At 46.1% G+C, this 15,958-nt stretch overlaps 1 protein-coding gene across 1 annotated transcript in view; it reads right to left on the minus strand.

Annotated features, from left to right (window-relative positions):
- GLRA2 (glycine receptor alpha 2) overlaps positions 1–15,958 on the minus strand; it is a 283,775-nt gene that overhangs the window by 164,939 nt on the left and 102,878 nt on the right. The window lies entirely within an intron of this gene.

Consider the following 15,958-nt stretch of genomic DNA (forward strand, 5'->3'; position numbering starts at 1 on the left):
CGCTCCTGTTTCTGTGCCTGCTTAGTAGTTCTCTCTCTTAGTGTTCTGTTAGCATGGCCAGACTTGATGGGAGTATTGGATCATTTGAGATGTGACTATAATTTTACAATTGTAACTAAAGTTTTTTTATAGCTCCAAAATAGGGGTGATCTTTCAGATTCCACGGAATTGGAATTTCCGCAATTCCGATCAGAAATCCGGAAAACAGTAATCAGAGTTCCACGGAAATTCAATTTAGCGCAACTCTGTAATTTTACTCCAATCACAGAACTCAGAAGCAGTGGACCAATCAGAGAATGGTGAATTTTTCTGCAAAATTTTAATTTTAGACCAATAGACCAAGATGCAAAAAAAACAAAACAAAAAACAAAAAAAAACCTCTGATAAAATACTCCAGAAATCGGAAAAACAGAAAATTGGTAATCTGGAAAACAGGAAACCGGAATTTCGGCGGAATCAGAAATGGGCATCCCCACTGCCAAAATACCCATACAATCACAATGGCTGGAGGAAAAAGAAATCAAACTATTGATGTGTGCAGATGATATATTATTTATTTTTGTCTCGCAACCAGTAACCACACTACATGATGAGTTTTCAGGGTTAATAGAGAAAACAATTCTAAAGCTATGCCTAAATCTCTTCCGCCAAGCAATTAAAATATTAGAGGCAAATGAAGACCTTTTCATGGTGTCATCAAAAAATGAAAATACCTTGGAAATGTTCCTCACTCCTAATCTTAGCTCTCTATTTGAATATGACTTCCTCCTCTCATAAGGAAGCTTACAATGGCATTTAGAAATTAAAGATATATAAAACTGCCTGGTTGGGAAGAATGATTGCATATAAAATGGTGACATTACCAGCCAAAATTGCTCTTTTTGTTCAGAAGTCATACAATATTTGTTCCTAAGGCAGCCCTGGGCCACTTCCAGAGTAGATTAATAAAGTTTTTGTTTTTTTTGGCTTTTTTATGGGAAGAAAGGCAGCTAAAAGTTAAAGTGGAAAAGGCACTGCTTTGTAGACCAATTACTGAGGCCTTGTTCACATTGCGTTCCGTTCACCTATCCGTCCGCGTTTGCTGTTTCTTTAAGCTTTTTTTTTTTTTGTCTGTTCCCGGCGATTACCTGGCCTGCACGCTGTTTTTTTAACTGCTTTTCTAATCGGTTTTGCCGAGCGATTGCGTTTTTTCACTTCCTAACGTCAGTGAACTCTTTGACCCGGAAAAGAATAAATACAATGTATTTATTCTTAAAAACGCTCACGCAAAGCGTTTTTTGTGAGCGTCTGCATTTTCCTTATACCTTCCATTGAGGCAAAATCGGCCAAAATGGCCCATGCACCGCTTTTCTGAGCGGATAGGAAACGAACTACTCAGATGTGAACTCTCTTATAGAGAAGCATGGTGTAGCCGCTTTCATGGCATTTTTGAAAAACGTTTGCGCTTAAATTTGTCCGAAAACGCCTCTAGTTTTAATGAGTAGAGATGGCCCGAACCGTTCGCCGGGCGAATCTCTCTGAGACCGTGTACTACTTCCGGGTCGCTATGACCCGGAGTAGTATGCCTGCGCTGACCCATCGGTGCACGTCCTATATCGCGCTGCTGTTGCCGGGCACTCTCTGTGCATAAGCGTGACGTCACTCATGACGTCACGCACATGCGCAGAAAGTTCCCCGCAACAGGAGCGCGATCTAGGGCGCGCACTGCCAGGCCAGCGCAGGCATACTACTCCGGGTCATAGTGACCCGGAAGTGGTACACGGCCAGAGATGCAGAGATGTTCGCCGGCGAACGGTTCGGGAACCGTTCGCGACATCTCTATTATCGAGCCCTAAGAGAAAGATATTTTTCAGACCAATAGCTAAGGGGATATATTTTCAGACCAATGGCTATGGAGGATATATTTCCATAGATATAATTGCGTGCTTCATTCGTTTATTGTCACTTCAGATTTGCATTGATTGCAATGTGCATACAGCATACAACAGATACAGAGAGATCATTCCTAATACTAGCTTTATGAATCAGCCTTGCTGAGTAAAAGAACTGCCTCTCTCAGACCGTCTTGTGTTGCTATCTAGTACTATTGAGCTGATCTGGTGAAAGCAGCGATTCCCAAAAGCTAATCCTGTAACAATTATTTGTAGTGAAGATAAAAAGAGTATCACAGTGAGAGCTGAATCAGCACTTTCTCACAAATATTCCTATTTCTGGCGCCTCAGCTTCTGTACCAACCATATCTCTGCTCTATATGATACTGCTGGTATTACTGGTGTCCGATAGGTCTAAATTTCAGTCATTCTAGTTATCAGTTAGACAATACAATACAGAGGCGCCAATAGAGTAAGGCTGGTTTCACAGTGAGACGTTAAAGTCCCACGTTACAGCAGCCAGTAACTAGTGTTGGGCGAACATCTAGATGTTCGGGTTCGGGCCGAACAGGCCGAACATGGCCGCGATGTTCGGGTGTTCGACCCGAACTCCGAACATAATGGAAGTCAATGGGGACCCGAACTTTTGTGCTTTGTAAAGCCTCCTTACATGCTACATACCCCAAATTTACAGGGTATGTGCACCTTGGGAGTGGGTACAAGAGGAAAAAAATTTAGCCAAAAGAGCTTATAGTTTTTGAGAAAATCGATTTTAAAGTTTCAAAGGGAAAACTGTCTTTTAAATGCGGGAAATGTCTGTTTTCTTTGCACAGGTAACATGCTTTTTGTCGGCATGCAGTCATAAATGTAATACATATAAGAGGTTCCAGGAAAAGGGACCGGTAACGCTAACCCAGCAGCAGCACACGTGATGGAACAGGAGGAGGGTGGCGCAGGAGGAGAAGGCCACGCTTTGTGAGACACAACAACCCAGGCCTTGCATGAGGACAAGAAGCGTGCGGATAGCATGCTTTGTACCGCCATGCAGTCATAAATGTAATAAAGATAAGTGGTTCAATAAACAGGGACCACGCGGCAACGCTAACCCAGCAGCAGCAGACGTGATGGAACAGGAGGAGGCGCAGGAGGAGAAGGCCACGCTTTGTGAGACACAACAACCCAGGCCTTGCATGAGGTACCGCCATGCAGTCATAAATGTAATAAAGATAAGTGGTTCAATAAACAGGGACCACGCGGCAACGCTAACCCAGCAGCAGCAGACGTGATGGAACAGGAGGAGGCGCAGGAGGAGAAGGCCACGCTTTGTGAGACACAACAACCCAGGCCTTGCATGAGGACAAGAAGCGTGCGGATAGCATGCTTTGTACCGCCATGCAGTCATAAATGTAATAAAGATAAGTGGTTTAATAAACAGGGACCACGCGGCAACGCTAACCCAGCAGCAGCAGACGTGATGGAACAGGAGGAGGCGCAGGAGGAGAAGGCCACGCTTTGTGAGACACAACAACCCAGGCCTTGCATGAGGACAAGAAGCGTGCGGATAGCATGCTTTGTACCGCCATGCAGTCATAAATGTAATAAAGATAAGAGGTTCCATAAACAGGGACCGGCAACGCTAACCCAGCAGCAGCAGCAGCACACGTGATGGAACAGGAGCAGGCGCAGGAGGAGAAGGCCATGCTTTTTGAGACACAACAACCCAGGCCTTGCATGAGGACAAAAAGCGTGCGGATATAGCAGCAATGCTTTTTGCCGCCATGCAGTCATAAATGTAATACAGATGAGAGGTTCAATAAACAGGGACCGGAAACGCTACACCATCCCAGATGTTCATTGGTCATGTTACTTGGTTGGGGTCCTGGAGTGTTGCGTAGTCATTTCCAATCCAGGATTGATTCATTTTAATTTGAGTCAGACGGTCTGCATTTTCTGTGGAGAGGCGGATACGCCAATCTGTGACGATGCCTCCGGCAGCACTGAAACAGCGTTCCGACATAACGCTGGCTGCCGGGCAAGCCAGCACCTCTATTGCGTACATTGCCAGTTCGTGCCAGGTGTCTAGCTTCGATACCCAATAGTTGAAGGGTGCGGATGGATTGTTCGACACAGCTACGTCATCTGACATGTAGTCCTTGACCATCTTCTCCAGGCGATCGGTGTTGGAGGTGGATCTGCACGCTTGCTGTTCAGTGGGCTGCTGCTGCATGGGTGTCAGAAAATGTTCCCACTCCAAGGACACTGCCGATACCATTCCCTTTTGGGCACTAGCTGCGGCTTGCGTTGTTTGCTGCCCTCCTGGTCGTCCTGGGTTTGCGGAAGTCAGTCTGTCGGCGTACAACTGGCTAGAGGAGGGGGAGGATGTCAATCTCCTCTCTAAAGTCTCCACAAGGGCCTGCTGGTATTCTTCCATTTTGACCTGTCTGACTCTTTCTTCAAGCAGTTTTGGAACATTGTGTTTGTACCGTGGATCCAGAAGGGTATAAACCCAGTAATTGGTGTTGTCCAGAATGCGCACAATGCGTGGGTCGCGTTCAATGCAGTCTAGCATGAATTGAGCCATGTGTGCCAGAGTCCTACCAGAATCCTCATCATCCTCTTGTGAGCGTTGTGATAGTTGTTGTGATGCATCATAGTCGTCACCTTCCTCCTGGTCTGCTTCTGCTGACCATTCGCGCTGAATTGTGGAAGTCCAACGTGCACCGCTCTGGCCCTCGTCAGTGGTGGCATGAAATTCCTGCTCCAACTCCAGCTGTTCCTCCTCCTCTTCTTCGTCATAGCTGCTGGGGCCAGCGTTCCCTGAGGCGGATGGCCTGATGTTGGTACCATCACGCTGATCGTTTTCTCCTTCAGATTCCCCCAGTTGCATCATGACAGCTGTTTCCTTGATTTTCAACATTGACCTCTTCAGTAAACACAGCAGTGGTATGGTAATGCTGACTGAAGAGTTGTCACTGCTCACAAGCAACGTGGATTGCTCAAAATTTTGGAGGACTTGGCAGAGGTCCAACATGTTGGCCCAATCGGATCCACAGAAGCTTGGCAGCTGTCCGGATGCGCCTCGGTACTGCGCCATCATGTACTGGACCACTGCACTCTTCTGCTCACAAAAGCGTGCTAGCATGTGCAGCGTAGAATTCCAGCGCGTAGGGACATCACACAGCAAGCGATGGTGGGGGAGATTGAAGCGCTCCTGCATCTTGGCGAGTGCCCCCGAAGCAGTACTGGAATTTCTACAATGTTTGGCCACTCGACGCACCTTCAACAGAAGATCGGCCACGCCTGGGTATGTCCTCAGGAACCGCTGAACTACTAGGTTCATCACGTGCGCCAGGCAAGGGATGTGTGTCAGCTTAGCCAACCTTAAAGCGCGAATGAGATTACTCCCATTATCACACACAACCATGCCCGGTTTCAGGTCCAGCGGTTCCAGCCACAAATCCGTCTGTTCCTTTATTCCCTTCCAAATTTCCTCCCCTGTGTGCTGCTTATCCCCAAGGCAGATCAGCTTCAGCAACGCTTGCTGACGCATGCCAACAGCTGTGCTGCACTGCTTCCACGATCCTACTGCTGCTGGGTTAGCGTTTCCGGATGAGGTACAGCTTTGAGATGCGTTGGAGGAGAAGGAGTCAGAGAGGTAGGTGCTGCTGTTGTTATCCAGTGGGAGGGACGGCGGTGCAGCTGTTTGCGGCGTGGGCAACACCCGCGCGTAGCAGGTGAGGAATCGCTGCCAGGCTCCACAAGGTTCACCCAGTGCGCGGTAAGGGAGATGTATCGACCCTGTCCGAACGCACTCGTCCAAGTGTCAGTGGTGAGGTGAACCTTGCAGGCAACGGCATTCTTCAAGCTTCGGGTTATTTTGCTGACCACGTGCTCATGCAACTCAGGCACTGCAGAGCGCGCAAAGTGGTAGCGGCTGGGAACCACGTAACGTGGGATGGCCACTGACATCATGCCCTTGAAGCTGTTTGTCTCCACCACTCGATATGGCAGCATTTCGCAGGCCAGAAGCTTGGCTATGCTGGCTGTTACTGCTACGGCCCGGGGGTCATTTGCTGGCAATTTCCTCTTGCGCTCAAACATCTCCGACACAGACAACTGAACCGTAGCGCTGCACACGGAAGGGCTGTTGGTTGTTGTGTTTGATGAACACTGGGAGACCTCAAGAGCACTACTCCGGAAAGTGACAGTGTCAGCGTCGTCTGATGTTTGTGAATGTTGTGAACCATGCAATGGCTGGGCTACTGCTGCTGCTGAGGCGGGTCTGGTGGTGAGTCTGGTGAACCCAAGGGAGGCAGTGTTGCTGGTACCCTGTCCTGCCGCGTTTGCCCACAGAGTGGGATGTTTGGATAGCATGTGGCGGCTCATGCTGGTGGTGGAGAGGTTGTTAATACTTTTCCCCCTGCTCAGGCGGGTCTTGCACACCTTGCAAATCGCCATGGTAACATCCTCAGTGCAGTCTTCAAAGAAAGCCCAGACTTTGGAGCACCTGCCTCCTTGCTGGCGATTTCTGTTTGCTCCTCTTTTGCCTCTCACTTGAACTTCCACGCTTGTGGTGCCTGAAATTGCGCGCCGCCTACCTTGTGGCACAAGGCGAACTCGTGCAGCAGTGGGTTCTTCAACAGACTCATCTGTGCTGCTGCTACGACGGCGATGTTCTCGTTCACAAACAAATCCTGGGTCTATGTCCACATTGTCCATACCCTCCTCTTCCATCTCCTCAAACTCGTCATATGTCATTGTGGGGGGCCGCCGCCGTGGAGTAGAGCTCCCCAGAACAACCTCTGCGCAGCTCACTCCAACGTCGTCTTCCAGATCTTGTCGGCCGACCTCCTGCAATTGCAACCCCTCCTGCCCAACTTGCTCTGGGATTTGGGTTTCCGAGTCCTCCTCGGACTCGCCTTGTATTTCAGTGCGCGGTGCATTTCCCACAGTTAATGGTTGTGAATCCGGGCACAACATTTCTGGCTGTTCCTCCATTGACCTTTGAAAGGTGGAAGTTTGTTGGGCTGGGAATAGCTCCTGCGAATACCCCATTGTGTCCTGAGGTAATTCATCGGACTGGTTATCTGGCAGTTGTGTGCGTGGTGTCGCTGCCGGTTGTGTCAGCTTTGTGCCCACTGGCTTCTTGTAACTGGCTGAGGACTCGGACCTCGTGCGTGATGTGCTGGTGCTGCTTAACCCACTGCTGGACGCTTGAGAGGTCATCCAAGTAATTATCTGGTCCTGTTCTTTTGGATCTGTGAGGGTTGTTGTCCTGGACAACATGGGCGGTATTGAGTGGGTTTTCTTGGGTGCCTCCCTGTGGCCTGTACGTGAACCGTCAGGGGAAACACCTCTTCCCTTGCCCCTTCCTCTTTCACCGGATTTCTTCCTCATTTCACTTATCCTTACAGTACACGCTGACTGGCAGCAGTACAGTGGCAGTACAGAAATGCTATACAGTACCACTATTCCCAGCAGCGACACAGAGCACAATGCTATACAGTGGCGGGTGAGCGGTGTACCACTATTCCCAGCAGCGACACAGAGCACAATGCTATACAGTGGCAGGTGAGCGGTGTACTACTGTTCCCAGGCCCAGCAGACACAGAGTGGAAGTAAACACAATGCTATATAGTCTGGCTGAGCGGTGTACACAGAGTGGCAGTACACACAATGCTATATAGTCTGGCTGAGCGGTGTACACAGAGTGGCAGTACACAATGCTATATAGTCTGGCTGAGCCGTGTACACAGAGTGTCAGTAAACAATGCTATATATAGCGTGGCTGAGCGAGGTACACAGTGGCAGTACACACAATGCTATATAGTCTGGCTGAGCGGTGTACACACAGTGTCAGTAAACAATGGTATATAGTCTGGCTGAGCGGTGTACACAGAGTGTCAGTAAACAATGGTATATAGTCTGGCTGAGCGGTGTACACAGAGTGGCAGTACACACAATGCTATATAGTCTGGCTGAGCGGTGTACACAGAGTGGCAGTACACACAATGATATATAGTCTGGCTGAGCCGTGTACACAGAGTGGCAGTACACACAATGCTATATAGTCTGGCTGAGCGGTGTACACAGTGTCAGTAAACAATGCTATATATAGCGTGGCTGAGCGAGGTACACAGTGGCAGTACACACAATGCTATATAGTCAGGCTAAGCCGTGTACACAGAGTGTCAGTAAACAATGGTATATAGTCTGGCTGAGCGGTGTACACAGAGTGTGAGTAAACAATGGTATATAGTCTGGCTGAGCGGTGTACACAGAGTGGCAGTAAACACAATGCTATATATAGCGTGGCTGAGCGAGGTGCACAGTGGCAGTACACACAATGCTATATAGTCAGGCTGAGCGGTGTACACAGAGTGTCAGTAAACAATGCTATATATAGCGTGGCTGAGCGAGGTACACAGTGGCAGTACACACAATGCTATATAGTCAGGCTGAGCCGTGTACACAGAGTGTCAGTAAACAATGGTATATAGTCTGGCTGAGCGGTGTACACAGAGTGTCAGTAAACAATGGTATATAGTCTGGCTGAGCGGTGTACACAGAGTGGCAGTAAACACAATGCTATATATAGCGTGGCTGAGCGAGGTGCACAGTGGCAGTACACACAATGCTATATAGTCAGGCTGAGCCGTGTACACAGAGTGTCAGTAAACAATGGTATATAGTCTGGCTGAGCGGTGTACACAGAGTGTCAGTAAACAATGGTATATAGTCTGGCTGAGCGGTGTACACAGAGTGGCAGTAAACACAATGCTATATATAGCGTGGCTGAGCGAGGTGCACAGTGGCAGTACACACAATGCTATATAGTCAGGCTAAGCCGTGTACACAGAGTGTCAGAAAACATAATGCTATATATAGCGTGGCTGAGCGAGGTGCACAGTGGCAGTACACACAATGCTATATAGTCAGGCTAAGCCGTGTACACAGAGTGTCAGAAAACACAATGCTATATATAGCGTGGCTGAGCGAGGTGCACAGTGGCAGTACACACAATGCTATATAGTCAGGCTGAGCCGTGTACACAGAGTGTCAGTAAACAATGGTATATAGTCTGGCTGAGCGGTGTACAGAGAGTGTCAGTAAACAATGGTATATAGTCTGGCTGAGCGGTGTACACAGAGTGGCAGTAAACACAATGCTATATATAGCGTGGCTGAGCGAGGTGCACAGTGGCAGTACACACAATGCTATATAGTCAGGCTAAGCCGTGTACACAGAGTGTCAGAAAACACAATGCTATATATAGCGTGGCTGAGCGAGGTGCACAGTGGCAGTACACACAATGCTATATAGTCAGGCTAAGCCGTGTACACAGAGTGTCAGAAAACACAATGCTATATATAGCGTGGCTGAGTGAGGTGCACAGTGGCAGTACACACAATGCTATATAGCCAGGCTAAGCCGTGTACACAGAGTGTCAGAAAACACAATGCTATATATAGCGTGGCTGAGCGAGGTACACAGTGGCAGTAAACAATGCTATATATATAGTGTGGCTGAGCGAGCGGTGTACTACTGTTCCCAGCAGCGACACACAATGACTGGGGGGGACCCTGGCTAGCGTGGCTGGAGAGCGAACTACCCTGCCTGCCTACCCAAAGCTAAACCCACAGAGAAATGGCGGAGATATGACGTGGTTCGGGTATTTATTTACCCGAACCACGTGACCGTTCGGCCAATCAGAGCGCGTTCGGGCCCGAACCACGTGACCCGTTCGGCCAATCACAGCGCTAGCCGAACGTTCGGGGAACGTTCGGCCATGCGCTCTTAGTTCGGCCATGTGGCCGAACGGTTTGGCCGAGCACCGTCAGGTGTTCGGCCGAACTCGAACATCACCCGAACAGGGTGATGTTCTGCAGAACCCGAACAGTGGCGAACACTGTTCGCCCAACACTACCAGTAACGCAGCTTAACTCACAGCACTGTAAAATCAATGTGCTGTTCACAGTGCTCAAGTTGCGTTACATAGTAACGCAGCACGTTCTGGGAAAGTGCAGCATGATGTGCGTTATACTGGGCTAAGCCACGTTAGACTGTTTGCACATGCTCAGTAATGTTGGAGGAGGAGGTCTCCCCTCCTCCTCCGCAGCCAGCCACATGGCTAATTAATATTCACTGTACTGTGGTGACTCATGGTGGGACTGTAGTGTTGTCCGGATCATGAATGAGTTGTTCATTTGATCCGGATCTTTTTTGTGAGTCGAATCATCCGGATCATCACAATGAAAGATTTGGTTCACTGTGGATGTCTGTCTGGAAGAAACAGGAACATACAGAATGTACAGTGCAGGGAAAGTCCTGTCCTGCTAGTCATTTCACCCAGTCTGCTTCCCTAGTAAAATGATTCAAATGATTCGGTTCAAAGCAAAGATCAGTATCTTTTCAATGATCCGATTCAAATGATCCGAATCCTTAAAAAGATCCGGACTTCCTATCACTAACCTGGAGCGGCTGCTTTGAGAGCTGCATAACGCAGCTCAATCTGACGTCCAACTTCAACACCACCATACATTGCGATAGGGGCACATTATGCGACCATAACGTCCCCTAAAACGCAACGTCTTGGTGGGAAAGAGGCCTAAAAGTATCAAGTTAAAAAGGTATAAAATGAGAGGCAAGGGTGAACTTACCTTCCTGACAAAAACACAATTATTGTATAAGATCAAGAAAAACGGTATTTATTCTGTATTTATTCTATACTCCAAAAACAGTTTGCAACGCGTTTCACTGGTCTCAAGCCCTCTTCCTCAGGCAAAAATACACAAGGAGCATCTTTCAAGTTGTGCACGCTAGGGAATCGCCTCAGAGGACAGGCCTAGTCTCCCCTCTTGCTTTTTGAGTGGTTGCCTGGTCTTGGCAACCCATACTTGTGAGTATTATTCACTACATACCATATCTACATTGTATTATCAATAATACACGATTGGGGGCCCTCAATGGTCTACCTTCTTGTTTTACATATTCTAGTTATCAGGTTGTTTTTAAATAAATCCATATTAGCGTGATAAGCTTTTACTTTTAGGGATAGGCAATGAGATGATAATAATTCTAAGCAAATTTTATTCTAATTTTAATCAAATTAGTCTGTTTAAAGCGGACCGGAACTCAGAACTTCCTCTCTGCTCTAAAAGATAAGCATGAGAACCTGTAAAGATAAAACATGTCTTTGTTACAGCTGATACAAATCCTGAAATAAATCTGCAGTGTGTCTACTTCCTGCTTTCATAAATGCAGACATAAGGCTAACTTCTTGTGTTTACAAATTAGCTGCTCTGCCGAGGAAGCCAGCTGACACAGCTGAGAGATTCAATTACAGTTGTGATTCATCACAGATGAGGGGGAATTAGACAGGCTAAACTTTCTAAATACATACAGGGTGCGTTTCTCTATGTTTTCCTTCTGTCCTGTGCAAGAGTTCAGGTCCACTTTAAGAAGTAGGGGTAGGTGGCCAGAACTTTTGAAGTCAGATGTAAGCCAACAATCTCAGTGGATGATCTATATTCAGTCTATATCACCAGCAGAAATAGTGAATGAAATGCTTATACTTCTGGATTGGATTGCATGGATTGCATACAAATTAAATGCAGATACAAATCAAATTCTCCAAACTGTAACATCACTAGAGGTCAGGCGTGTTTTCTTTTTTCTGTTATTATTATTTTTTTTTTTTAAATATATTTTTATTAGTGATATAGCATCAGAAATACAATAACAATTGTGTAAAATATCTAATACAGAAGGTTTCCTGCCAAATCACCTTTTAACATTTAAACATTAGTCAGAAAATGGCCATACAGTGGAGGTTATGACATATTTACGGAAATATGATAAAAGAAAAAATGTTCATAGTAAAAACACGTCTTTGTCTGTTTCTGTGGCATAGTCCGCGTATCATCGTCAGGGGCGTAGCAATAGGGGGTGCAGAGGTAGCGACCGCATCGGGGCCCTTGGGCCAGAGGGGCCCTGAAGGGCCCTCTCTCAACTACAGTATTAGCTCTCTATTTTTCCTGTGCTCATAAAAATCACTTCTAAAGATACTTTGAATAGTGGTAATCATTAACAAACTGCTCCCCATCCCATTCTAGCACCTCTGACACTGTAGTTGCCATTGGCAGGTTTTAGTGCGCCGTATTAATTGTTCTGTATAGAGTGCTTGGGGGGCCTCATTGTAAAACTTGCATCGGGGCCCATAGCTCCTTAGCTACACCACTGATCATCGTCCTCCGTTGGCTGTAGGCCTGAAATCCTAAAAATAAGATTGTAATGATATTAGCCCTGAGTCAGGCACTCACTTCTAGATTTGTATAAATAGAATTCCTCGCCCCATCCCCCCCTACATCAATGGTTTTAAAATTTTCTATCCCCTTACTCATATTTCTAGTTTACCTAGGTAGCCCCCAATCTGGCCTTTTAAATACCAGGTAGTATCTTTAAAGAATTTCATCAACTCCACAATCTGAGCTCTGTCAAAGGTCTCTTCAATGAACTTTTGCCATGTTTTAGGCTGGTTTCACAGTGGGACGTTACAGGCGCACGTTAGAGCAGCCTGTAACGCAGCCCCACCGCACAGTAATGAAAAATCAATGGGCTGTTCACAGTGCCCACGTTGCGTTACATTGTAACGCTGCGTCACAAGACAACGTACTGCATGCAGTACTTTGTAAGCGGCTGAGCCGCGTTAGACTGCTTGCACATGCTCAGTAATGTTGTGAAGGAGCGGAGAGCGGCCAGGCACATGGCTAATTAATATGCACTGCACGTTGTGACGTGCAGTGTTTACTTCCTGGAGCGTCCGCTCTGTGCGGCGATTGGCCGGCGGGACCACGTGATGCCGCATGCGCACAAGAGTTGTTCTCGTGTTTTCTCCTCAACCTCAGATATAGTTTGTTCTAAAATCCCTCTATCATACTTTTTTTTCTACAAACCTTTCTTTCAACACCATTGCTTGTTCATTATAGTCAGATATTTCCGTACAATCATGTTCTTTAAATTGTTAGCCTTATTAACAATAAATTTCGGTTTCTCTGGTAATATACCATTTAAAGTTTTATCCCTTTGCAAGATCTCCCAGTATGAAATCAAAACGAAAACATTTTTCAAAAAAGTGGATACGAATAGTTATATATATTTGGACAGTTGCCATATGTTGAAATGGCTGACGAATATTCCGAAAAATCAATTTATGCGATTAAGACGAAATTGTACGGAAATATCTGACTATAATGAACAAGCAATGGTGTTGAAAGAAAGGTTTGTAGAAAAAAAGTATGATAGAGGGATTTTAGAACAAACTATATCTGAGGTTGAGGAGAAAACACGAGAACAATTGCTAAAAATAAAAAGTAGAGATGAGGGGGTTTTGCCCCCCGTCATAAAAATGCAATACAGTCACCAAGCAAAGGATGTACGAGTAATTGTGGGAAAATACTGGGAGATCTTGCAAAGGAATAAAACTTTAAATGGTATATTACCAGAGAAACCGAAATTTATTTTTAATAAGGCTAACAATTTAAAGAACATGATTGCCCCAACTGTGAATAATCAGATAGGACCAAAAACTAAAAAGAAGAAGGGTTCTTTTAAGAGGTGCGGTTTTTGTATCCCTTGTAGGAGTACCAAATATTGTGCACCAGTAACCTGTTTTAGATCTATGGTGACTGAAGAACAGTTTGATATATATGGAGAATTGAACTGCAACAGTACAGGTGTTATTTATATTATTCAATGCGGATGTAATAAACAGTATGTAGGAAGGACAAAAAGAAAATTGCTGTCTCGAATAGGGGAGCACATTAATAATATAAAGAATGGAAATGAGAAAATGCCGCTAAGCAAACATTTTAAGGAGCACCATAATAAAAGTTTACAGACTTTTACATTTTTTGCCATTCAGACTGTTGAAAAAGATTGGAGAGGAGGAGACTTCATTGGGAAGATGTCGCGCAGAGAGACGGAATGGATCTATACATTAAATAGCTTCATTCCGCAAGGTTTAAACTCTGATGCGGAAATCTTTGCTTTTCAATAAAAGCGTTGCATGTAACTATGGCAACCAAAGTAGCGAGCACACGGAGACTGGGAGGTGGAGCGTTGGAATATAAAAGCGGAAAGCAGCCAATGAGGTTATGCCCTGATGAAGGTAGGCGGTACCTACCGAAACGCGTAGGCTATTGGCTGACACGTGGTGACGTCACCTCCGGACTTCCTCTCGCTCTAACTAGGAAGCACCGGCATGTTACTATCCTACTCTTGAGAAACGAGCGGCAATTAAGAACTAAGGTCACCGGCCGGGACCCGAGCTGCTTGCGGAACATCAAAGCCTGAAGGCTACAAGAGTGGGAATATCCGTTTCACCTTCCGGGATACGTGAGTGTGTCGGCACTGCCTCGGCAGAACGTGCTGCAATATATTAAGAACAATCAGTGAACTGTATATGGCTATGTGGCCACGAAGCTTTTTTAATTGAAACTGCAGGATGAAATACATATGTTTGATCAGTCACGGCATGAGAGCATAACCAGTTGACGGATTGGACTGTACTGGCCAGTGAAAGAGTGTGCAATATTGGCAGTCGGACTGTGCTTTTAAGTTGCAAGTTTGTTGGAAGAGAATCTTTATCTTGGCGAAGGCATGAAAGCAATCTATTAATGTAGCTACGAAGAGGAGCCTGTATAGTACATTGAGCAGTTTTCTCATAGGCAGTTGTCCAGTCTTGCTGTTGAGAGGTTACAGGAGTGTGATTTGAGACAGTACGAGTGGTGATACTGTGAAAGGAAATTGTTGCATTGAACACAGACTACTGTTGCATTTTATATTTATATTTTGTATTTTATTACAGTTATTTTAATAAAACAAAGTCCATGTTTGCAAGATTGTTTTGCATAGGCGCAGGAGTTATTTTGATGCTTTTCTGAAAGTGTAAGGTAGTGGTTTTTCCTTATTAACTCCATGCTGCCAATCGATACTGCATAAATAAGCGCCACAACAATACTTCTTATGTTTTTAAGAACAGTTCCCGCCAATCCTCTCCTAAAATTGCCTTCCGAACTGCCTGCCATCCCTGTTTGACGGCTATATCAATTCTGTTATTATTTTTAAGTTGCTTTATTCCCTCTCTTTTGTTTTCTTTTATTTCTTCCTTGTTTTTTTTTCTTTGCTTTCTTTTTTTTTTTTTTGTATTTTGCCTTCTACATTTCTATGTTTCCTCCTTTGCGATCCTTCCGACTCCATACTTATCCTAAGACTACAATGAATCGGATTATCATCTCTTTTCTTTTTTTTTGTCTTTTCACTTCAATATAAAGTTTATCACATTAATATAACGTTTAAGTTCATAAATATTTTTATTTTATCTTTTTTTTTTGCAAACCACGATTTCCTCCCAACATCAGGAGGGTTATGATAAACAGGGCCGGATTTAGGCCAAGGCCACCTAGGCCATGGCCTAGGGCACCACAGGAGGAAGGGCACCAAAGCAGCAGGCTTAACTGGTGCAGCATTTGCAAGCTTGCAAATACAGCAATGCAGGGAGATCTGGCGAGCGCCTGACCGCGGTACTCTGTTGCTAGCTGCCTGTGCAGCAGCCACCTTGCTCTCTGTGCATGTTTGCGTTGTTGCGGTAGCTAAGGACTTGGGCAGCATTGGAGACGGAAAGGAAGAGGAAGCTTCTGCACTGGAGATGAGTGGAGAAATAAGTGACAAAGATGGCTGCTGCGGTGTGAAGGTGAGCTGGCTACCTATACTGAAAGGTGGGGGGGGGGGGGGGTGAGTGGGAAAAGGAGGGATGGAGGGGTCATCTGGCTACCTATACTGGAGGGAAAGGGGGGAGGAGTAATCTGGCTGCCTATACTGGGGGTCATCAGACTACCTATACTAGAGGAAAAGGGGGGGGGGGGGTCATCTGGCTACCTATACTGGAGGGAAAGGGGGAGGAGTCATCTGGCTGCCTATACTGGGGGGTCATCAGACTACCTATACTAGAGGGAAGAGGGAGGGGTCATTTCGCTACCTATACTGAAGGGGGGCGGCTGGTGACAGTGGCCTAGGGCAGTAAAGAG

This window comes from Hyperolius riggenbachi, chromosome 2, assembly GCF_040937935.1.
Source record: "Hyperolius riggenbachi isolate aHypRig1 chromosome 2, aHypRig1.pri, whole genome shotgun sequence".
Taxonomy (NCBI): Eukaryota; Metazoa; Chordata; class Amphibia; order Anura; family Hyperoliidae; genus Hyperolius; species Hyperolius riggenbachi.